General features: G+C 43.3%; 1 protein-coding gene across 1 annotated transcript in view; it reads left to right on the top strand.

The window, feature by feature from the left end:
- The first annotated feature begins 17,540 nt into the window (after window positions 1–17,540).
- Window positions 17,541–24,060, top strand: part of septin12 (septin 12) — a 43,383-nt gene continuing 36,863 nt past the window's right edge. Inside the window, exon 1 of the mRNA XM_083978091.1 lies at window positions 17,541–17,604. The gene's annotated coding sequence lies outside the window, so the exon portion shown is untranslated. The remainder of the gene's footprint in view (window positions 17,605–24,060) is intronic.

Raw genomic sequence — 24,060 nt, forward strand, 5'->3', positions numbered from 1 at the left:
CAATGGCTGATGTGTTTTGCATCAGTTTCAATGACATAGTGACACGGTACCACAGTGCACTGAGGACTGACCCTGGGTCAGAGTTGGACCAGAGCTGCTCCCTCAGGATCACAGTGGTTTGGTTTCACACAGAGACTCGTGATGGTGTAGAATCCAGGCTCTTTTTTGTTGACTTCACTAAATCACTTTGGCACGCAGCTGGATCCATGTCCATGGATTCATTCATTAATGGGGGCCAGGCAGCCTATACTGCACAGCAAGCGTCTAAATGTAAAAACTTTTGTAAAAAACTGTAAAAATTCCTAACAAACAAACCGTACCAAAATGTAGCCCCAATAATTTAAACTTAAACTTTTATACAGTTAACTCCAGTGCAAATTATTAAGTCCATCACTCTGTTTTTTTTTTTTTTTTCAAAAACTGTATAACCTATTAAACCCTTCTCCTCCCACAATTTTTGTTCATTCAAACAATTCTTCACCAAATTTGCTACACTGGATCTTCAGACTATCCTCCATAGAAATACGGCCTGGGTTTTTGATATTTGAAAAACTGAGCCTCAGTGCATTAAAATGGTAAACACTGTAAACATATACCAGCTAATTCTTTCTAAATACATTTTCAGTCTTCCTGAAAAAAATTGACTTTGGAGTCGTGGTTGATGAAGTTTGGCAAATGTCCGAATTTTATCTCAAAAACTGAATCTTTGAAAACATTTTGAATTCTGCTCCCATGTGAACAATTGTAGTCAATGGCATTTTAAACATCAGATAGTAGGCTATATAGCAAATCACTTATTGTTCAAAACAAGTGACACAACATTTCCATGCTGTCAAGATACAATATGTTTGACATCTTGACAACTTTTAAAATCTGCCTTGACAGCTGCTGTCTCCATGATGACTGGCTTAGTTCATTTGTGTAGCCACATATCAGGTCTCACCTCTAGCCAATTAGCTCAACGAGTCAGAGTTGGTGTCAGAGGTTGTGTTTTCAAGCTTTAGCGAATGCACTGTGGAAGTTGCAACGCTGATGTTCTTGTTGTTTTCCTATTCTGTCTCTTGTTGCTCAGAATTGCCTAAATGTGTCTTTCTGAGCCACCGTTTCGGATGCTCAGGATGAATCCGGTGTCATCGGACTGATGCTCCAGCAGAAGTTTCCGTTTTGCTTGTTAGATGGGCTCTCTCTCTGTGCAGGGCTCTACTGGGGCTGCTGGCGAGGGGCTAATGTTGCTAGCACTGGCTGTGGCTGGTGTTGATGATCAGTGTTGGGTGTAATGCGATACAAAGTAACACGTTACTGTAACCAGATTACTTTTCTCAGTAACGAGTAGTGTAAGGCATTACTCTTCTGAAAATAGTAATCATATTACAGTTTTCCAAGCTCGTTACTTGCGTTAAATTGCTAGTAGCAACTTCAGCACACACACATAAACCTGACTTGCCCCTCTTCTGAAAAACTCTGACATGTCAAACTGACTCAGACCTACGGATGTGTTAGAGACTAATTCATCTGTCTAACCATCATAACTATGACACATGAAACGGTGAACACAGCTGATAGATCGAAAAAAAATTACCGCTCGAGTTAATTTACTTTCCGTGATTGAAAGCAGGTTCTTGAATGCAATTTTAGAGTAAGTAGGGAAAAAAAGTAACGGGTAATATAACTAGTAATATAACGAATTACTTTCTCTAGGGAGTAATAAAGTAATGTAAGGCATTACTATTTTTGAGAGTAATGTGTAATAAAGTACTTTTTTGAGTAATGCGCCCCTACACTGTTGATGATACGCTGCACTCTCTTTCAGTTTGATGCCATGTTGTATTAAATGCTTAAATGTACAACCTGTCTTGCAGCTAGTTACCTTCCCACATGAAATGTCCTTTCACTGACTTCTCTTTTAAAGTGAAGCCATACTTTCTAACGTTTGCCACAGTCCATCTGTCATAGCCACGCCAGTAATTTCGCCTGTGTCTCTATGCTGTGTTGATGTATAGTATGAATGACGTACTTATGTAGCAGACAGGTAGCTACTGGGATCCCTGAAGATATGAAAGCAGCCGTTGTGTGAACGGTTACTATAAGTCTAGGAACTTATAAGAAGAATGGAAATGACTAGTTTCTACTCGGAATGGAATGGCAGTACCCAGACCTAATCAACAGTAACTGTCTCTGTGCAAAGTAACATTTATTTTTCCATATGGACAAACTAGCGAATTGAAGGATGCAAAACAACGAGTAATGACATGCAATTGTAAGTGAATGTTTCCCGTTTCCAGTGGAACTGCTTTCTATTTAAGAAATTGTCTCTATGAAAACTGACCCCAGCCGCCACATTGATGCCCAACCCCATGACAACCCCTCCCCACTGATCCCAGTTCAGCCCTGAGCGCCATAACAAAACAATCTACAGAATGAATCGAGCCCCTCCGCTGACAGCTCACGGCGGCGTGAATGAGTGCGATGGGAGACGGCGCAGCTGCTCGTGACATCATGTTCTCCTGTCAGGATGTGTTTGTGTGTCCGCCAGCTGTGTGTGTGTTCCTGATGTGAACGGTCCCATCCCTCTCTGAAGTAGTGACAGTGTGTTTATGAGGTGTTCAGAAGGGGGAGGCACAGCAGAGGTCTGTTCAGGAGGGGACAAAGTTCTCCCCCCTCCCTCCCTCCCTCCCTCCCTCCCTCCTCTTCCTGTCTTGTTGTGTGAGTGCTGTTTGAGGCCGGGGCTCTCCGGTTTCACATGTTTGCCGTGCCGCTGTGTGTTCGGTCAGAGGCTGGTTAGTACACGTCCCCGTCTGGAGCTTCAGCCATCCTGAAACTGAAGGGTGTAGGTGGGTGGGGGGTGAGGGGTGAGGGGTGAGGGGGGAGGGGGGGTAGCACCAGTCGCCTGCAGCGGGGCTCGACTCGGATTTGTTTGCAATCTGTTGGGTTGTTTGAAAACGGCTGCCCTTTGCCTCCTCCAATCAGAAGCCCCACACCTGTTGGGAAGGGTCAGGTCAGAGGTCACAAGGAAATATTCCTTTAATTTCCATGTCTGACTCTGACATGTACAGCGTTTGTTCAGGATGTCACGCAGAATCTCCTGAACTGATCATTAACTATTTAAAGCCCCAGTATAGGGCTGTTCGATTAATCGATTTAAAATCGTAATCGCGATTATTTGCCTAGGACGATGTTAAAAACGTGAAATCCTAAAAATCGATTTTTTACTGTAACTAGGGTAATTACGGTAAGCCCCCGTTCATGAATCTGCGCTGCGCTGAATTACCGTAATGACTGTGCCGTCTGCCGCCTCCTTCCTCCCATCACGCTCTCCCACTGCTCTCCCCACACACTGTAAACAAGCATGTTGGCATTCTGCTATGACCAGCGAGGGTTTCATTGCCGAAAAGACCAACAGCCCTTTTCCACTACACAGTTACAGGTCTGCTCGGTTCGGCTCGGCTCGACTCGGCCGTCATATCACAGCGGTACTGTGATATGACAAGGATTTTCTAAGTTACAGCTGAGTTCTTCAGCGGGGGCGGGGTCGTCATATAACAACGACTACAGCCGTGTCGTCTCGATTACGGACTGCGTGGTTTTCCACAGAGCAGACATTTAACTCAGGTGACAGAATAACAACAGTTTGTCGGTGTGTTTTTACTGTAAAATGAGCGGTATTGATTCTCGTGACGGACGTATGGTCGGACGTCGCGCTTGCGACTCTTCCGGTGACAACGCTCTGGCCAATCAGTGGAAGGCAGTCAGTTGACGTCACGTTTTTAGATAGATAGATAGATAGATAGATAGATAGATAGATAGATAGATAGATAGATAGATAGATAGATTTTTTTTTTTTATTAGACTCTAGGTCCATTTAAAAAGACACAAACAGCACACAAAATAGTTTGTCATTTAAAGCAGATATCAGCTTCACGGCCGTTTCGGCTAATGCTGCGTTCAAGGCAGGCTTTTGAAACCGTAAGTTACAGCTTCAAGTCACAACTACGACTTGGTAGCGTTCCAGGTAACCCGTAGCTCGTGTTTTTACCATCCTGTTGTCTGTGAAAGTTCCCTATAACGGCCACTCGTAACTTCCGACCCGTGAACTCGTACCAGATCGAACTGGTATGACTTCACAGGAAGGAAAAACACAAAGTACGAGTTTCTTTGAACGCACCATGAGTTAGCAGCCCCCGCCCTTGTCAGGCATCAATTGGTCCTCGTGCTACGTCACCACATTCACGCGCATCCCTTGGCTGCACACACAGCCCTTCATGCCGTTCTCTCTCCTCATTGGATAACACTTGTATCCCACAAGGAAAATTTTCTCCTCGGGTTACAGCAGAGCAGAGTGACGGAGAGACTCGTGTTTAGGCTGAAATACTTCATGTAAGTGATTGCTGACGGAAAATAGGACTATTTAGGACTTATATTAACAAAAACATTCCACTGATATCTGCTTTAACAAAAAAATCGAAAATCGATTTTTGAGAGAAGAAAATCGAGATTTTAGTTTTGGGCAAAATCGAACTGCCCTACCCCAGTATGTAACTTATTTGGCTTTTATTTGCAGAAATCAAATATTGCTTTCATTTTATTGTGCCCTGCAGCTGATTGGCTGGTCCTGAAGTGTAGTTTACAGTAACCAGCTCTGAGCGGTGACTCCTATAGCTTTAAGTGGGTGGTGAGTTATTTCATAAACGTCTAATAAGACTCCGCTTATGTAGAGTTTTCTGGAGTGAAATGATGAGGATTTTGATAAATGCAGGTCCAGACTGAACAGAGAATGCTGATAATCTCAGTCATGTGTGTGTGTGTGTCTGTGCATGTTTCCAGATCCATCACAGCGCTGATGGTCCCTCTTCTTCATACCCTGTTTCACCTTGTCCATGCCCACCCCACCCTAACCTACATAGCTGCCATTATCCCCAACGATTATCTCCTCCACAGCACGGTTCACATGAGGGTGTTCCCATGATGTGCATCTGCAGGTCCTTGTAATGTGGACTTGGGCCCCCGGGGGGGAGGAGGGGTGGGGGGACAGCATTCACTTCTAATCCCTCTAATGTGAGACAGACAGAGGCAGGTACACTCTTAGAAATAAGGGTCCTAAAAGGGTTCTTCTAGAAGGGCCGGGGTTCTACCTGAGGGTGTTGTTATGATGCTATGTGAAGCACTTTGAGACAAACTGTTTGTAAAAATGGGCTATACAAATAAAATTGCATTGCCTACCTGGAACCATTTGCCTCTGAAAAACCATTTCCTGAAGAAAGGGTTTTTCAAGGGTTCTTGGTAACACTAAGGGTTCCAGTAAGAACCATTCTGATCCAGAGAACCTTTAAAAAAGGTTCTACCAGGAGCCAAAAAGGGTTCTCCTATAGACCAGAGCGGCTTTTTTATGCAAATGAGAAAATTGCAAATTGTTAGACTAACTAACAATCAATTTGAATGTTTAATTTTTTGTTTCTTTTGTAGCACTATGTCTCATAATTATTTTGACACCCTCTTTGAAACCCACCGTTCACGCTATCTTGAAAAATTACAATTAATTAATCTACCGGTATGCTCATTTAGCCTCCCACAATGATCAATGACCCCACAAAGTGGCCAGAAATTTCTTACCCAGACATCTACACGTATTTGGTGGAATCACCGGGTAGGTTTTGGCTAAGTGTTGTCTGTAAATAGCCTGTTAATAGCCAACTTTTTGTTAGTTAGTTTGTCAAGCCAGTTTAGGCTGAACTTTTCAATGGAGGGATGCCGGGCGCTGCCCCTAAATTACCCAGGATGCATCAGTCATTCTCATTTGCATAAAAAAGCCGCTCTGGTCTATGAGGACAAGCCGAAGAACCTTATATGGTTCTACTTAGCACTTTTATTTCTAAGAGTGTAGGAGAAAGAGAGACGGTGCAGAGGGGAATAGAGACAAAGAGGAAAGGAAGAGTTAGTGAAAGGATGAAAGAAATGATGAGACTAGTTATTAAATTCCTGCCTCTTGTTGCCACAGGGGGCTGGTGTTCTGTCAGCGCTTGGCTCCGTGGCGACCGTCTTCACCTCCTCGGAGCGCTGCAGCTCAGCTCAGCTCAGCTCAGCAGCAAAGTGTGTGTGATTTAGTATCAGGTGGAAAAAAAAGCTGCTGATTTATGATCCATCAATGACAACAGACTGTACGACTGTACTACCCAGAAATCAGTCTGAGCCCCTGGCCATCCTGCAGGTCTTCATGTTGACAGCAGGAAATGTCTGAGTTACTCGTCACTGCTTCCTTGTCAGTTGTATACCAATTTACAATGTGATCGCCCCATAGAGGATTTGTGAATGTTTTATTGGCTTGTTAACACTTAATAAATCATTCATAAGCTGTTATAAGACTTTTGATAAGAAAAAAAGGGCAGCAGTGGCCTCTTGCTCGCCAAATAGTGAGCCCACATTTTTCTCCATCATACAACTTTTATACCTGCTGCTTCATCACATGTTTGTGAGGTTTCTAGCAGTGAATGTCCATCAGCACCTCAGAAAGTCTCATTTTGCAGATCAAATTATGAAAAATCACATGATCATATCTCCTGTCAGCAGCCATCCTAATAGAGGGCGCTGAGGCACCGCCACTCTCCACATTACCTTTAATAAGACTTAAAAAAAAAAAATTCTTCTTCTTCTCCTTCTTCTCTCTCTGCTGTATTGTGTGCAGGTGTGTTCCCCAAACATTCACAGATTAGGAGACCACACACTTGATAACAAAAGACAGATCTCACAAGATCTATCTCTCTCTCTTCTGATTTACAAGTGGAAAATGGAAAGGTCATATAGGCATCTTCCTTACAAGGTGAAAGATTCAACATGGCCAATAAAAGCAAGATGAAGACATACTGTAAACAGTGTGTAACTGTACAATATAAATATTCAAGAGAGCGGCCAATGGCAGCCTTCATTTTTGTTACTTTTGGGTGCCCCCCCCAAATTCACTGTTGTTACCCCTTGTGCCCCCCACCAGAAAATACTGGACCCGCCCCTGGCTATAACACATTCAGTGATCTTCCTTATGCTCATTTATTCTTTATCCGCCGTTCACACTGATCTGATCCTCCCCTCATCACCTTTCATTGATCAGTTGCTAACATTTAAAGGATTCTTATTGTAAAGAGTGGAAGTGTTACAACAAGGCTCCTTTTACCAGTTATAGATGGTTGTAACTATTTAGTAAAATGAATGAGTAGAAAGCAGCACTTTGATCTTACCAAATAGTGAGCCTTCATCAATGCATGAAAACAGTATTATGACTTGTTTAACTGCTTATGCTTTTTGAAATAACAGTGTTTACATTGCCTGTCAGGTGACTCAGAGGTTTGGTCATTCTTGAGCCTGACTCACTTCAGATTTTTTACACTGAATCCAAATATTTCCACATTATTTTTAAAGCATACACAAGACATAAACCTTCTGACTTAAAATAACAAACGGCGGAGCTGTGAGAGAGTCGTATCAAGTCCTTTGTCTGATCCTGATTGGGTTAAGGTTGGAGGTTCTCCAGCTGCTCAGCTCTGTGTATGTGTGTGCATTTGTGTGTGTGTGTTTGTTGTCGTTGTACGTTTTGTTGTGGGTCCGGGCCCACACAGTACTGTACTTAACTTCACATCAACAGGAAACTGTAAAGCTTCAAGTATCACTCTGAGCAAAGCTTCAGAGACTGACTCATCTTTAATAGACCCCTCTGTCTGCGCAAGTGTGTGTGTGTGTGTGTGTACGAGTGTGTGAGTGTGTGTGCGCGCAGACACTTGTTTGGTTTAATAATGGCTGTCTCTTAGCTCAAGCTGTACGGAGACGTTTACAGGACCAACCTGTAGTAAGAATTAACCCTTCGGCTGAGAAACATGGTCTGCATCCAGCTGTGTAATATCCTTTGTCCAATCTGACAAAATAACACTGATGATGTCACAGTGATGTCATCTCATCTGGGGCTCACAGACGACAAGTTTACACCAAAAAACTTAACACGGCTGTCCATGTTACGTTTATTTTCTCCTGTTTATCATATATCGCCATGGTGATTGCGTGCTCGGTTGTGAGCCCCTATGCACGGAACGCCGGTGTCCTGCACTTCAGGTCTGCGCCTGAATGCATCGAGTCAGTGTGACACTGAAGGAGCTCTGTTGCATCAGTGTTTACCAGGTAGAGAGGGAGGGTCTGTGATGAAAGGACACCATTGAGTTTCATTATGGGATGTGTGAACATGTGTTATACTGTATTAGCTGAAGGGTGAAGTTGTGGTGGCACCCCATAATAGTAAATGCCCCTCTTGTCTTGTTTAAAGGTACATTGTGTAGGAATTCCTCCCATCTAGCGTTGCGGTTGTATATCACAAGCAACTCAATCGTATTTTTCATGCTGCATTCACCTGAAATTGGGCAGACGGCAGACGGACGACAGCCGCAAAACAATACACGTGACAATATGTTGCCATGGCGATGTCGTATTGTTTACCTGACCCACGTTTTACCGGCTTTCTCTGGACTTCTGTGACTAAAATGACATCTGGTTTGTTAGCGACGGCCGTCTGCCCGACTGCAGGTGAATGCAGCATCAGTGTAACGCTCCATTCCTCCTCACTGCGTTACCGCGGTGACTTTTCACAGACGCCACCTCCACCTGAGCCGACAGCTCCGGTGTCTCCGCTGAGTTTCCGTGGTTTCCTACCGTCACGCTGCCACTGAACGTAAAAACATGGAGACACCACATGGCAGCCAGCACCGAGCTTACCCGCTCCATGGAGATATGAATGATATGAACGGCTCATTCAGAGCTGAAAGGAACACTTCACTTTGTTGATGGGGGGGATTACTGATTAATGAAAAACAGACTTTTGAACGAAAGAATCGATTTTCGTGAATAGATAACAGGAGAAGATACACAATGTCCCTTTAATAGTGAAAAGACAATACGATGCACTGATGCATTATGGGATTGTTCCTTCAGGGGCAACACATTCCAGATGCAAAGTTGTTTTAGTTTATCCTCCTACCTGTGTGTGTGTGTGTGTGTGTGTGTGTGTGTGTGTGTGTGTGTGTGTGTGTGTGTGTGTGTGTGTGTGTGTGTGTGTGTGTGGACTGAGCAAACAGGAAACTATGGTAATTCGAGAGCTGTGACGGTTCCCTTCAACAACAGCATTGGTCACACCGGGACACGCACACACACACACACACACACACACACACACACACACACACACACTCCCAGTTTGCGTTGGTGTCGCACACTCTGAGTCGGAGGACGGAAGAAGAAAAAAAGAGGGTGAGGACATGAAGGAGGAGAAAATGATAGAAAGAACGATGAACCCACAGGTGAAGGAAGTAAGCTGCGTCGCCCCTCGGCCTATCAACAGGTCGTAAAAACCCACTCCTCTGTGAGGAAATACCCAAGATAAGATGTTTACGTTTTAGTGTGTGTATGTGTGATCCTCTGTATGGCCACAGTGCTGGGTGTGTCTGTTTGCCTGCAGTGTGAGTGTACAGCCTCATCAACTATCAACTCCCTGACCCTCACAGAGACCCCCCCTCCCTCCCTCCCCCTCCCAGTTAATGCTTCACACTGCGTCCAGAGAGCGTTTATTGTTCCTGCTCAGCCTCTATTAGCACACAGGCTCCGCTGATTGATGCTCCAGTGTGTGTGTGTGTGTGTGTGTGGGTGGGGGGGTGAGTGAGGAGGGGTGGGGGGGATGGACCTCCATGATGACACCGAGGCCCGGGGGGGAAACAGACAGTCCTCAGGGCGGCTTTGTAAAAGAGAGAATCTATAACAGAGATACAGTGAACGTCGTGTTTATCTGTGACATCATTTCAATTAAAGCGCTAGTTCAACATTTTGGCAAGTTGGCCCATTGCCATAATCCCTATGGTCATAGCAGTAGGTTTGTTACCTTTAATTGTTGGTGCAAGCTGTTTTTAGAATGGCGGAGCACAGCCACAAGCTACTCAGAGCTATGGAGGCTCATGGGATTTCTTGGTTTCCCTCATCAAACTCATCAAATACACAATCCAACAAGCTCTGGTGGACAAGTTGTGACCTGCACATTCACCACGCTATGAGATAATAACGGAACGTTACGAGACGGAGTGGTTTTCGAGGTAAATTCAGGCAAAACAGCTCACGTGCGTTCCCATTAGGGGCAGTTTTTCCGTCTCTGCATTTGCCTTGAAAACAACTCTGTCTCGTAACGTTCCGTTATTATCGTGGTGAATGTGCAGGTCACAACTTGTCCACCAGAGCGTTTTGGAGTTGTTGGATTGTGTATTTAATGAGTTTGATGAGGGAAACCAAGAAATCCCATTAGCCTCTGTAGTGTAGCTCTGAGCAGCTCACGGCTCTGCTCCGCCGTTCTAAAAATAGCTTGCACCGACAATTAAAGCTAACGAACCTACACTGCTATGACTATACGGATTATGGCAATGGGCCAATTTGCCAAAATGTTGAACTATCTCTTAAATGTTCACTCTACAACTGTGGTCACAATTGAAATGATGTCACATGAACAAACATGAACAAACCAGTGTCTCACACACACATACACAAAGGCCCACAGGCCAGACTCAAACCCAGTCCAGTGCAGCAAAGACTGGGAGACCAGGTGAGCCGTCGGGGCCCCGAGGGGCCGTCGCCTGTACACTCTGCTGTCTGCAGTCGGCAGAAGCTGGAACTTTAATAGAGTTTGTGAGACTGATGACACATTGCCATCTGCATCACAGGGGCGTGTCTACGACGTATGGGCTGGGGTGGGCATTGCCCACCCAGAGACAGGCCTTGCCCAACCAGTTGAATCATCTGCACATCCAATGAAAAATCCACATTATAGCTGTGTATAATATAGCTGTCATAGTTGTGCATTCTATTCTATTGTAGTAAGTTTTCCTCTCTAGTTCATCATACAAATGCTCATTATAAAATCTAAATAAAAAAATCACATAGTTTAATTATTCTTTTCTTTTTCACGGGATGAAATATTAGATGCTGTAACTGTACCCCACCTCCCCTTCCCATTTTGTTGTTGCCCACCCAAAAGTTCACCCAAAGATGACATCCTAGTACATGCCAAAAAAAGATCAGTACCAGCTGTGGATCGACTGATCACACTCACAGATGATAAGTAGCCTATTGACAGCTGTGGCAAATAAACAAACAAACCAAGAAAAACATGATTGTAGTAGCCTACCCCAACAAACACAGCACAGTGGTGATAACTACATCTTTTGTTGTGATAATTGTGAGGTAAATGGTAGAAATGAATAACTCCTAATCATGTTGATTTTTCCTGGACAATCAGCCCATGTGTGTGTGTGTCTGTGTGTTAGGTGTCTATGTATCTCTTCACACATGCACAGTCAGTGCACTCCTCTCTCTCTCTCATGTCTGTCCCTTCTTCTTTGTGTGTATATGTATCTTGTTTGCTGCCTTCTTGGCCAGGCCTTGCTTGGAAAAGAGTTTTTTTTTTATTTCAAAAAAAGTGATCCTGCTTCCTGTGAGCAGATAATCACATTTTTGTCACATCACATGGATCCATGCAGCTAAATCAATCTAGAAAGTATAGTATCTGTTTTGTGGCTGAGAGTGTTGAGGATGATGGAGAAGGAAAATGTTTCAGGGGTTATCAGCCAACTGATGAAGCTTATCCCCCTTAGTTCCTCATTGTGGGATGTTTTTGATGCATGTGTGGGCGATGGCCATGTGTTGGTATCATCTTGGGTTCATACTAGCTCCAACATCTGGTGGGTCCCTGACATGAAGAATCGGGGCTGAACACAGGGCGGAGCCACCCAGTGTTAGTGTTATGTTCCTAATGAAGTGCTCACTGAGTGTATCTGCACCTCACGGCCAGTGAAAAAACACAGTGGGTGCTGCTGGGAGCACATTTCACATTAATGCAAAATATCCACAGCAAACTGACTGATGTTATTGTAAATGAGCGCGATTACATCTTTGTGATTTCAGCACAAGATAACGACAGACGGTGCATGACTGTGCTTCACACATGTACTGTCATGAAAATGCTTAGAGTGAAAGAGCAGGAGCGTGTGATGGTTCAATCCACCATTGTTCTCAGTGCTGATGGGAGATGGAGTTTAGTTTTGCTTCACAGAGAGTTTACAGATGGCTCCGATAAACACCACACGGTGTGTCTCACACACGTACACAATCTGTGTGTGTGTGTTTGTGTTGTAGCTGCACTGTGTCACCACATGGGGGCAGCACTGGAGCCTTGTGGAGTTAAGGGGAGACACTACAGGCGAATAGGGGGAAAAAAAATAACTAACAGATATCACCATGAAACTTCCCAAGTTTATCACTTACATTAAGACAAATATTTTTTGTATTACAAGTTTTGTCAAATTTCATGTTTAAATATGTAATTGAGGCAATATCTGATTAAATATGTGCTAATTTGCATACATTTCCAGAACCAATGGATAAAGCCCCTTTCAAAATTCTTGTTTTATTTTGTTGACATATTAGAGTCAGAGGTTTTTACAGAAGGGATTTTGGATATCTCTTTTTATCACTTTGTAAATGAGAAAATACTGTCACCAGCCCTAAAAAATCAAATTTCACCATGTTTTTAGGAACAAAACATTGTATAAATCAGGCTGTGAATGATATATCAACAATCCCCTCTGTAAAAACCTTCAGAATAGAGACAGGAATCAAACTGGAAGGTTTTGTGTCTGTAAGTGCTGCTGAAGTGGAGAGAAAAACTAATTTTGAGAAAACTGCCTTTAAAGACTTGTACTGTAAAATTCCATAGATTGATAATGTAAATCATACTTTTACGATTGGTTGCGGATACAAAGGAAATGACGTGGAGAAAATGAAGTAAAATAACCACCTTAATGTGGATGTTCTACCATTTCTTTTGACCTTTCTGAGAGAATACATGTTGAGGAAGAAAAATAGCCCAAAATCTCAAAATTGAGGAAATGCATGGAGAAAACAACATTAATATTCTGCGATGGAGTCCATGCTGAGCTCCACCACAGTTTGCAGCTCGTTGATATTGAGTCCGGCTGGTGAAAGTGTAAACTGAACCCAGTGCAGCCTGAACCGGCTCTGGGTGAACTGGGTCTGTGGTGGCGAGTCACCTGACTGTGACAGATTAAATCGTTCTGCTGCGCCGATAAATACTGAAGCCAATCACACAATGTGACCGTGAACAATGTAGTTACTATGGTGATCAAAGCCGTCGCTGCGTGATGCCGCGCCACTGCTTGTTTTCCCAGAAACCTAAACATGAATAAATTAAAAAGGAGGTAATTGAAATGAGCAGCCTGTATTACTGCCGTAGATGTCTTTGATGTACAGTGATTACTACAGTAACTGTAACACTCTCACAGCAGAACCAGGGCCGTTTCTAGTCACCTTAGGGGCCCAGGGCAGGAGTGACCAGGGGGGCCCTCCCGGCCCAAAAACACCAGGAAGATCATTCAATCCAGAAATCTTTTATTTTAAATTACAGAAGTGCAAAAATCACTATAGACTATAGAAAACTTTACATACAATATACTGTATAACATAACAAACACAACTGAAATGTGCAAAGTTTTCTGAACCAAGCAAAAAAGAAAGTTAGTGATCTTTGGTCCCATATCCACATTGGTCAGATTGCTTTATTTTCATGCACGAAATGTGCATGCTACACACTCAACATTAAGATATGTATGGAATAATTAATGAACAGCCATTTGCGATAACAATTGCAGTGTTCCATGTTAATATTTTTGTTTGACGTAACATTTAGGCTATACCAGAAAATTCAAGGAGATATATAATATATTCCTCTTCCAAATACAAATAGTTACTAGTCAGCTTACTGTTAATTACTGTTTAAATAAACTATTAATGTGCAGTAAACTTGTGCTTGGTGAGACTGGGACAAAGTGGCATCACAACTTTTTTTTAAAAATATGTCAGATACACGTTTGAACTTACTACTTTCTTGTTTACTTTTTTCTTCATCTTCATGTTTTTTTGTTCTTTTTGCATGCCCTGAAGGATGTGCTCGCTTCATTTTTGCTTTGGTTTGATAAGAACTGAAAGTACGTCAGAAAGCTGTTAAGTCGGGGCCCCATTAAGGAGATTCCAAACGTGTCGCTGCAGTGTCTACGGGGGTTTCAGGTTGTGTCATTGATATGGATCAATATTGGGGTCCCTTAACAGCCACTAGCCAGTAACAGCTATAGTAGGGGCCCTATGCTGGGGTTTCCCGATGCATCGACGTTGCAGTGTCTAAAGCAGTTTTGTTATTGATAAGGACCAATGTCAGCCCTGTTTTGGGGCCCCTTCCAGCTCGGGGCCCTATTGCCTGGGTTGCCTGGCCCGTTGCGGCGTCTCTGAGCAGAACACACACTTCTTTCTCATGAGTATCCAGTGTGATGTTGGGGGCAGACGCAGTGAGAGGGAGGGAACGATGCTCGTCTCCCAGTACGTGTATTTTCACACAGTGTATACAGTGGAGTAGACATTGATAGTGTGACGTGATGGTGCAGGGGAAGCTAACTGAGCAGCTGGACTTCTGCAGTGTGGGACGAAGGAGTGGGATGGGAATGTCAAGTGTCTGGGAATGGTATAATGTGGGTGATGCAGGAATGCTGTCACCTCGGCGTTCACTCTCCGGCCCTGTGTCATTCATAAAAGGAGAATGAGAGACAGGAGAGGAGAAGAGAGACAGGCAAGGAGACAAAGCCGTCAGTCATTGTCTCACATCTGTCCATACTGACACAAGTTTATACTGGATTTTGGGAAGGTAGGAGTGTAACAGTATGCAAAAGTCACATTGCAACTGACAACACAGCAATTATTTAGGTTTATTATAAACTGAACATTATAATAAGAACATCAGAACAACTCTGAAAAGTATGTGTATAACAGTACGTGGGGTGAAACTGTGGAATGGTCTGGAGAAGCACCTCAAAAATAGCACAAAAACATATGAGGATGAGGAAAAGTAGGTTGGAATGTGGAATATTATTTTGACTGCATAAGGATAGGTGATTATAAAACTAAAGAAAGTCTATAAACTTTGGTTTATTTTGTCTGGCTTTGAATACTGAATGATAGTGTGGTGAATAAGGGCTGGGAAATGAAAGGCTCGGCTTCCTCGAAAGCTCAAGCATAGGTTGTTTATTGATTTGAATATTGGTCTTCTTTGTATTTTTTTTTTTTTTTTTTAATATGTTCAAAATAAAGAATAATCAAAAACACTGGATTTCTGGACAGTAGGAGTGTAACAGTATGCAAAAGTCACATTTCAACTTTCAATACAGCATTAATTTAGGTTTATTATAAACTTAACATTAAAGCAGATATCAGTGGAATGTTTTTGTTAATATAAGTCCTAAATAGTCCTATTTTCCGTCAGCAATCACTTACATGAAGTATTTCAGCCTAAACACGAGTCTCTCCGTCACTCTGCTCTGCTGTAACCCGAGGAGAAAATTTTCCTTGTGGGATACAAGTGTTATCCAATGAGGAGAGAGAACGGCATGAAGGGCTGTGTGTGCAGCCAAGGGATGCGCGTGAATGTGGTGACGTAGCACGAGGACCAATTGATGCCTGACAAGGGCGGGGGCTGCTAACTCATGGTGCGTTCAAAGAAACTCGTACTTTGTGTTTTTCCTTCCTGTGAAGTCATACCAGTTCGATCTGGTACGAGTTCACGGGTCGGAAGTTACGAGTGGCCGTTATAGGGAACTTTCACAGACAACAGGATGGTAAAAACACGAGCTACGGGTTACCTGGAACGCTACCAAGTCGTAGTTGTGACTTGAAGCTGTAACTTACGGTTTCAAAAGCCTGCCTTGAACGCAGCATTAGCCGAAACGGCCGTGAAGCTGATATCTGCTTTAAATGTAAATGTATAATTGTAAATTAGTATGGTTTTAAATTGGATGACTTAGTACATATAAAAACACGTTTCTTAAAAGAAAAACAAAGAAAAAGAACTGCATTCAGTCTATTTTTTGTGTTTTTCTAATGTGTATTATAAATAGGGCAGATTCTTTGCCTATATTTTGACAGGTAATGAGAGAGAGGGACAGGAAAGTCCTGGGTAGGTGGGGGATGACATGTGGTCATTGGTTGGATTTGAAGCCAGGTCACTGTGGTTAGGACTCAGCCCGTGTGGTACACACTCTAGCAGGTGAGCGACCAAGCACAGACAGGGAAGATCTACTGGTTCTCGCTGTGTCTCCTCCTTTTCACTCACATGTTTTACTTCATTCACCACCGTGTCGTAGATGAACGGCTATTTATTTCTCCTCGATTCCACCGGGAGTTCAGGCTGCAACATGGCTGCCAGAGGTGACAGTGCTAGACACAGGAACAGTATGGAGCGTCTTGCCAGTTTTTAAAAATAAAACACAGATTATTTATTAAATTCCTTCATCAGTACCATTGTGTCATCACAGATCCTTTTGATACGGACAGCAGAAAGTGCTAGGTGTGAATTTTAGAGTATAATTTAGTATTTAGTTCCCATACAAATCAATAAATTCAGGACTATATAAACATGGGCTGTAGGCTACGGCACAAAAGGTAAGAAACAACAACAATAAACCTAGCCAAGACAGTCAAAGTCAAAGGAAATGGGCTGAATCATTCTGGAAGAGTTCAGTGGGAACTAAGCTGACGTCATCAGGCATGCTCCAGCTGGAATCCAGTGTTTCACAAATCTCCCTCAGGAGACAGTGCAGGCTTTGTGTACCTCTTCTTCTATGTGGTAACACCTGTAAACACATCACATTAGCCTCGTTTAGCTTGTAGTTTCACAGCAGACAGACTCAGCCAGATAACACTACTCTCAGGAGCTGGTGGAGACCAAACACAGAGCCAAAAGAGACAAGGTTCTCAGGTGAAACCAACACCACGACACATGGATCAATATGTTCTTTCTTTCTTTCTTTCTTTCTTTCTTTCTTTCTTTCTTTCTTTCTTTCTTTCTTTCTTTCTTTCTTTCTTTCTTTCTTTCTTTCTTTCTTTCTTTCTTTCTTTCTTTCTTTCTTTCTTAACCCTAACCCTGGTCAGATGTTAAAGGCAACCTAAAAATGGAAAAAAAAAAAAAAGGGGGGGGAAAAAGACATCAATTAAGTAACTGTAACTGTTGTCACACTAACAACTTTTAAAATGTCTCTGTTGTGGTTCTGTGTTTGCTCTGCTGCCCACAAGTGGATGGAAATCTGTAACTGCGCTTTAAAATCTGGAATATTATGAGGAGGACCATGCCGTTGATTATTACTTTTTCATTATTGATATAGTACATTTGGTTATTGATAGCTCCTGCATGTAAGCAGAGGAGCACAGTGCCAACTGCGTGGAGCAAAATATAGTAATAACCTAATAGATAGAATAGAAATAATAATTATACATGTAGCAGTACTGTGGTGTTGAGACAGCAGAAGATATTACCAGGAAACAGTTTCCCGCACAGTGCAGGAAATGCATCATCCTCTGACACATACACACACACACACAGTGCCACGCCCCTTTACACACACACACACACACACACACTGGCAGTGAAAGGACATCCTGCCCAGTTGTACATGTGTGTCACTGCTGACTGCTGAGGCTCCACACCAGGTAAAGACCGGCGCTCTCCTTCCTGTTTTCAGACCCTTTAAACTGCTTCTAACTGGACCTGGGTTCTCTCTCTGGTCCACGAGAACAGTTCTCCTAATGTTCTGCTTTTATATACTGTCAGGAACTTGTTTCTCTGTATCGGCACTTGGTGTGAAGCAACATGTGAAAACTAGTTTACAGGCATGTCAGCAGTGAGCTGGTTGGCATCTTCACAGAGAGCAGAGAGTGTATCGATAAGGAAGCATTTGGCTGTGGTGAATGTGTGGTAGAAAGGACTTTTCCTGACACTGTAAGGCTTTGATGGTGAAGATGGTGTCATTGGGTTTAACTGCAGCGTTGGTTCAGTGATCTGAACATTGTCAGATGTCAGATGTTGAGTGAGCAGTCCAGTCTGTCCTCGCTGCATGAAAAGCAGAAGAAACTGTCCATTCTGTGATCTGCATGTGTGTGTAGGGGGTCAGTTCACTTTCCAGTGTGACTGACACATAGTGTGTCATAACTCCTGGTTACAGGTGTAAAAATGAGGGATCCCACGGATCTCCACAGGAATAACATTAATTGTAAAAGTCAACAGGTTGCATCAAGTGATCAAAACCACTCACTTCCCCCTGACCCTCCCTCACACACATCCAAGACATGAAACTGAAGACAGCTTCTGTTTTTCTAATAGTTTGAATAACTGATGAAAACAGCTCAATGACACAAATGGATGAGTTATAAAAGGCTCACTGTATTTGTTGTATTGGTTTTAATGATAGAACATTTCTATCTTTTATTCTTGATTTTGTTTCTTTCATTTTTCACCGCTGTGTTGTTTTTTATGATTTTATTTGTATGGTTGTATTCCTTTTTATTGTTTCTATTTTTCTTGACCTTTTATTATTTTACCTACACATACAGTATTTCCTGGTGCAGTGTGCATTGGTCCTTTTTGATTTGATTTACTTTACATACTTTGATTTGTATTTCAATCAAACTTTACAGCACTTTCAATTACATTTTATTTGTTTGAAACGTGACATATAAATAACATTTGATTGATATATTAGTACCTCTCAGGAGGCGACATCTATTGCTTGTGGACTTATTAACAAGTACATTTATAGAGTGTTTAGAAACTCCTCAGAGCCCTTCACTGTTTTTATAAGCTGTGCCTGATCTAGAAGCAGAACTGAGCAGTTCTGTCCCATTCTCATTAAGGCGAAGAAGACTCAGTAATGTCTTCATGGAGCTTGTTTGGATTTGGCACAAACATTCACTTGGACTTAGTGATTATTGCAATCTCGAGAACTCTCCAAGGGAATCCCCTCACATTTGCCACAAATGTTCACTGGGGCTTCACAAAACATTTTTTAAGCGGTAACTCAAGACCTCATCCAGCAATTATGATCAAATGGTTCATATTTTATGCCACTCTCTGGATAAACAGGGATCTAACCTGAAACCATTCAAGTTGTGGCCACTTTAGGTTAAAGGGATACGCAACATTTTTTTTTTTTCGTGTCTTGCCTCCCGAGTCCATGACAAGCAGATAGACACCATCCTTTGGACTGTCCGTGCGGTAACAAGGGAGATACGGGCAGATCTGGCGCACCGCTAATTAGCTTAGCTCAAACGCTGGAAGTGTAGGTAGTGTTAGCTGCCTCCACCTAAAGTCATCAGAGAAACTCTTCAGCAACTCTAAACGGAAACCGGCGGGCCGATCTTGGTCTCAGAGCTGACAAAACTCTCCGGTAAGGTAGCCTGGTCGCGCCCACACTAGTGACGTCACGCCTCGCAAAAGCGCTGCTGACTTCTAGTCTGGCCAACCGTGCTATTAACTGGATTTCTGTCTCCCGAATTTTCGGGAACTCCACCCTCTTTTTCGAGAGCCAATCAACGTCGAGCCTCTCCAACGGCTCTGGGTAGAGGCGTGTTCAAGTAAGTGACGCAGTAGAGCAGCAACCGGAACCTCATTGTAAACAGCAGCATGGAGCAGCGGACAGAGGAAAGAGCGGTGTGATTGGTTTAAGCTTCGACACCGCCTATTCTGGCTTCGACCAATAGCAGACTGAGGCATTTGAGGGGGGCGGGTAAACCAGGTTTGAAGGATGCGCTTTGAGAAATGGATTCTCTTAATGTCTTGGCCAGACCCAATGCTGAGTATCAACATTGGAAAGTCGTGCCAACCAGGCTACCGGTAAGGCATCTTGAGCGGTCAAATGCCGGTAACGGGACGAGATCGGTCAAAATAGAGGGTTCAAGCAAAGACGGTTTATTTTGGTTCAAGCTAGCTACATCGAGGGTAGGTTAGCTTCCTATTTCAAAGTAAAAGCACAAATTCTATCGTCGTGGTTTTCTGTATGTAAAGGGCAACGGGGGTTTTATTTTGTGAAAGTAACCGGAAGTGCGTTGGTCACAACGGCTAGCTTGAGTAGCGCCGAATTTGCCCGAACAAAATTGTAAACAGCTGGTATTTAGACAAATTAACGACACGCTGCTTATCTAAACGGCTACTTTCTCGCCTAAAAATGTTTGAAATGTTGATAAAGTGATATATTTACAGAGTTTAGAGCTAAAATGAAATCAGCTTCTGACTGCTGATTTTGGCTCGGGTAGGAGGCAGGCTAACACTACCTATACACTTCCAGCGTTTGAGCTAAGCTAATTAGCGGTGCGCCGGCTCTGCCTGTATCTCCCTTGTTACTTCACGCACAGTCGAAAGGATGGTGTCTATCTGCTGGTCATGGACTCGGGAGTGAGGCAAGACATGAAAAAAAATGTTGGCATATCCCTTTAAAAACAACAAGGGGTGTGGGTGTGTGTGAGTAGGGTGGGTGGGGGGGGGGGGCATGGTGTTGCTCCAGTAACAGGAGGAACACGATGAGTCACATCAGTCTGCTGTAGGTGAAATTAACCTGAGATGTCAATCTGGACTTTTCGTGTTGAAACAGTACAATAACACTCCAGTGTGGTGATGATGATGATGATGATGGTGCCCTGAGCTGTGTGCTGAGGGTGGTTGTTGTGACCGTGAACGTTTTGCAACAGCTGATGTGAAAATCACGGAAATAATTTTCATAAGAGGCTCAAACTTCCCCGTTTGAAACGCGTCTGTGCTCAGAGCTCCACCACGTCTGTTTCCTGTGAGCAACCAAATCTCTCCGTCTGTCCTCTCAACTGTCACAACTGTTTGGCATGATTCATGAGACAATAACTGCCAAGCAACAATAGAAAATATGAATCATATTACAGATGATTTGTTTTTCATGTACTTATGCTTTATTAAATCAGGGTGTCACAGTGAGATCATGATCTCATTTACTAATCCTCTTTTATAAGAGAGTTTTACATCAACATTTAATTTTTTGCTTGATTTTTACTCATCATTTTTTTCCGGTGACTCTGCCTTTACTCTATTTACATTCATGTTAAGACACTTACTCAACCCCTGTACAGGGTTTTACGCATCTTCTTTGTTAGATTTCTTGTAAGAGCATCATGGCTTAGTTTTAAGGTTAAATTTGGGGCTAAAGGGCGACAACCAGGGACGCGCCATAGGGCAATATGGGCAAATGCCACAACGGCCGCGTAATGATGCGGCCGCGACTGAGGCAGCCATGTGAAGGTGCAGCCGTGCTGATGTGACCGCAAAAAAACTAAAATAAAAGTAGGTCGGGGTCAGCTGGTTTACAGCCGGCTGACTCTGAAACACTCAAGAGACAATAACATCTATATTGCAAGTGAGGTGTAGCTCACCTGATAGAGCAGCTCTCACTGTAAGCAAGGATTTTATTCCAGTCTGGGATCGAATCCCAGTTTGCTGTTTTAGTGAACAATGCATTTTCTTTTCTCATCTTCATTATGATCACTGATCACTGATTTCCTGATTCCTATCTTAAAGGGATAGTTCACCCAAAATTTAAATTTCACTCATTATCTACTCACCCTCATGTCGACTAAGGGCTGGGAGAAGTTTCAGAGTCCTCCGTGGCTTCTCTGAGTTACAGGGGGTCTCGGCGTAGCAGTGCATGTCCATATAACGGTTGCAAATGGATACCAACTGTCTTCGTAACAAAAAGACACACCAAAAAACATCCAAATACCTCCATGCTGCTCGCATGTAATGTCCATCTTGTATTGAAGCTGCGAAATTGTCCCCAAATTTTTTTTTAAAAGTCTATTTTTCAAGCTTGTTTGTAGCGGAAGCTTCTCGAAGCTCCTCTTCCCGGTTCGTCAAATTTGGACGAACCAGGGTCTGTCCTCTTCCCAGTTCGTCCAAATTTGACGAACAGGGAAGAGGAGCTTCGAGAAGCTTCCGCTACAAAACAAGCTTGAAAGATAGACTTATTTAATTTTTTTCGGGACAATTTCGCATTTCGGGGCTTCAATACAAGACGGACATTACATACGAGCAGCATGGAGGTATTTAGATGTTTTTTGGTGTGTCTTTTTGTTAAGAAGACAGTTGGTATCCATTTGCAACCGTTATATGGACATGCACTGCTACGCCGAGACCCCCTGTAACTCAGAGAAGCCACGGAGGACTCTGAAACTTCTCCCAGCCCTTAGTCCACATGAGGGTGAGTAGATAATGAGTGAAATTTCAAATTTTGGGTGAACTATCCCTTTTAAAGAGATTTTCCTGCCTGAGCCAAAAAAACGCTGCACAGTCAAAAATCAAACGTTGAAAAGGGAGAGAGAGTGATAAAAAAAAGAGGAAGAAAGAAAGAGGGAGGTGAACTGAAGCAGTAGCCAGTCAGAGCTGCAGCTCTGCACCTCCATCCCACACTGACTGGCAGCTCAGCCACTGCTGGCAGGACAGGGGGGGTGGGGGTGGGGGGTGTAGTCCTTCTCCTCTCGGGGATTAGTGGAAGCTCCTTGGGCCATTTGCATGTGAATGGATCCTGGAGCTGCTTTTAACCACCAGCACCCCCTCCCTCCTCTCTCTCTCTCTCTGTCTCTCTCTGTCCCTCTGTGTCTCTCGGCCTTCCTCCTGCCATCAGGGAGATTGAGGGTGAGGGAGAGAGAGGAACGCTCGGAGAGAGGGAAAGAGAGTGCAGGACCATCCCTGCAGACAGAGGAGTGTAGAGCAGCACAGAGAAAAGTTCTTCCTCCTCAGTGTTTTCAGAGTCTCGGTTGCCGGCGCCGACCGCAGAGCCCACACCACCACCGGCCGCTGTGAATGAGAGGAGGTAGGTTTTTTTTTTGTCTGTCGTTCTCCATGGATATCAGCGGGGGGAACGCTCAGTCTCCTGGGCTAACAATGAGGGGCTGACAGGACTGGTCCACTTTGGCGGTCAGAATGGGGGCTGGGTGGGAGGAGGAGGAGGAGGAGGAAGAGGAGGAGGGGAGCGGTGGTGGTGGTTGTTAGGCCTCTTCTGTTCTGGCTGCTCACTGTTGAATCCGACCGAGCCTTTAAGAGTTCAGACTCCCAACTTGTGATCCGTTGACATGGTGTTTAGGTTTATAAAAAGACGCAGGTAGGAAATTAAAGGGCAGGCTTGTTGGCTGAGCTGCTGTTGGTGAACGCAGCTCTGTCTCTGCAACGTGTTGCATGTGCCTGATACTGGAGGGCATGTGATGCATGGATCTTTTCTAGTGTAAGCACGATGCTGTTGTTTTCAACCCCTTTTAAAGGCAAAGGCAAGTTTATGTGTGTAGCACATTTCTTTCTTTCTTTCTTTCTTTCTTTCTCTTTCTTTCTTTCTTTCTTTTTATTTATTCCAACCAAGGCAATTTCACAATTTGACAATATCATCACAACATTTCTTCTATTGGTTGGAAGGGAGCAGGGAGAAGATACTTCTTATCTTATATTGCCTGCCCCTCACTTAATATCTAATTGATATGTGATGCATGGATCTTTTCTAGTGTAAGCACAATGCTGTTGTTTTCAGCCCCGTTTAAAGGCAAAGGCAAGTTTATTTGTATAGCACATTTCCGCAACAAGACAACGTATTGCTGTTTGATGTATCTTTATGATTACTGTAATTGTTATGTGATTTGATGTGCTCTCAAAGTCATTGGAAATGAGGGTTTACCCTCAATGGCTTTCGAGATCTAAATTAAGGTTAAAGAAAAGAAAAAGAAAAGACAACTGTGTGTGTGTTTTACATATTAGCAAAATGAGAACATAAAAAGCAAACATTATTTAAAAATAGACAGGAGAAAGAATTCAAACAGGTATAAAAAGAAGTAAAACAGAAAGGGAGACAGAACAGCTAAAACATAGTAAAAAAGATATAATAATGTTACAGTGCAGTTAATGAAAGGCGTCCGCAAACATGAAAGTCTTCAATGTTGATTTCAAGGCACTGAGGGTTCTGGCAGACCTGCAGGTTTCTGGGAGTTTGTTCCAGATAGTGGCTGCATAGAAACTAAATGCTACCTCACCTTGTTTACCTCTGACTCTAGGTATAGATAGAAGACCAGTACCAGATGATCTGAGAGGTCTGGACGGCTAATAGTTGAGTA

The sequence above is a fragment of the Trachurus trachurus genome (genome assembly GCF_905171665.1).
Source record: "Trachurus trachurus genome assembly, chromosome: 8".
Taxonomy (NCBI): Eukaryota; Metazoa; Chordata; class Actinopteri; order Carangiformes; family Carangidae; genus Trachurus; species Trachurus trachurus.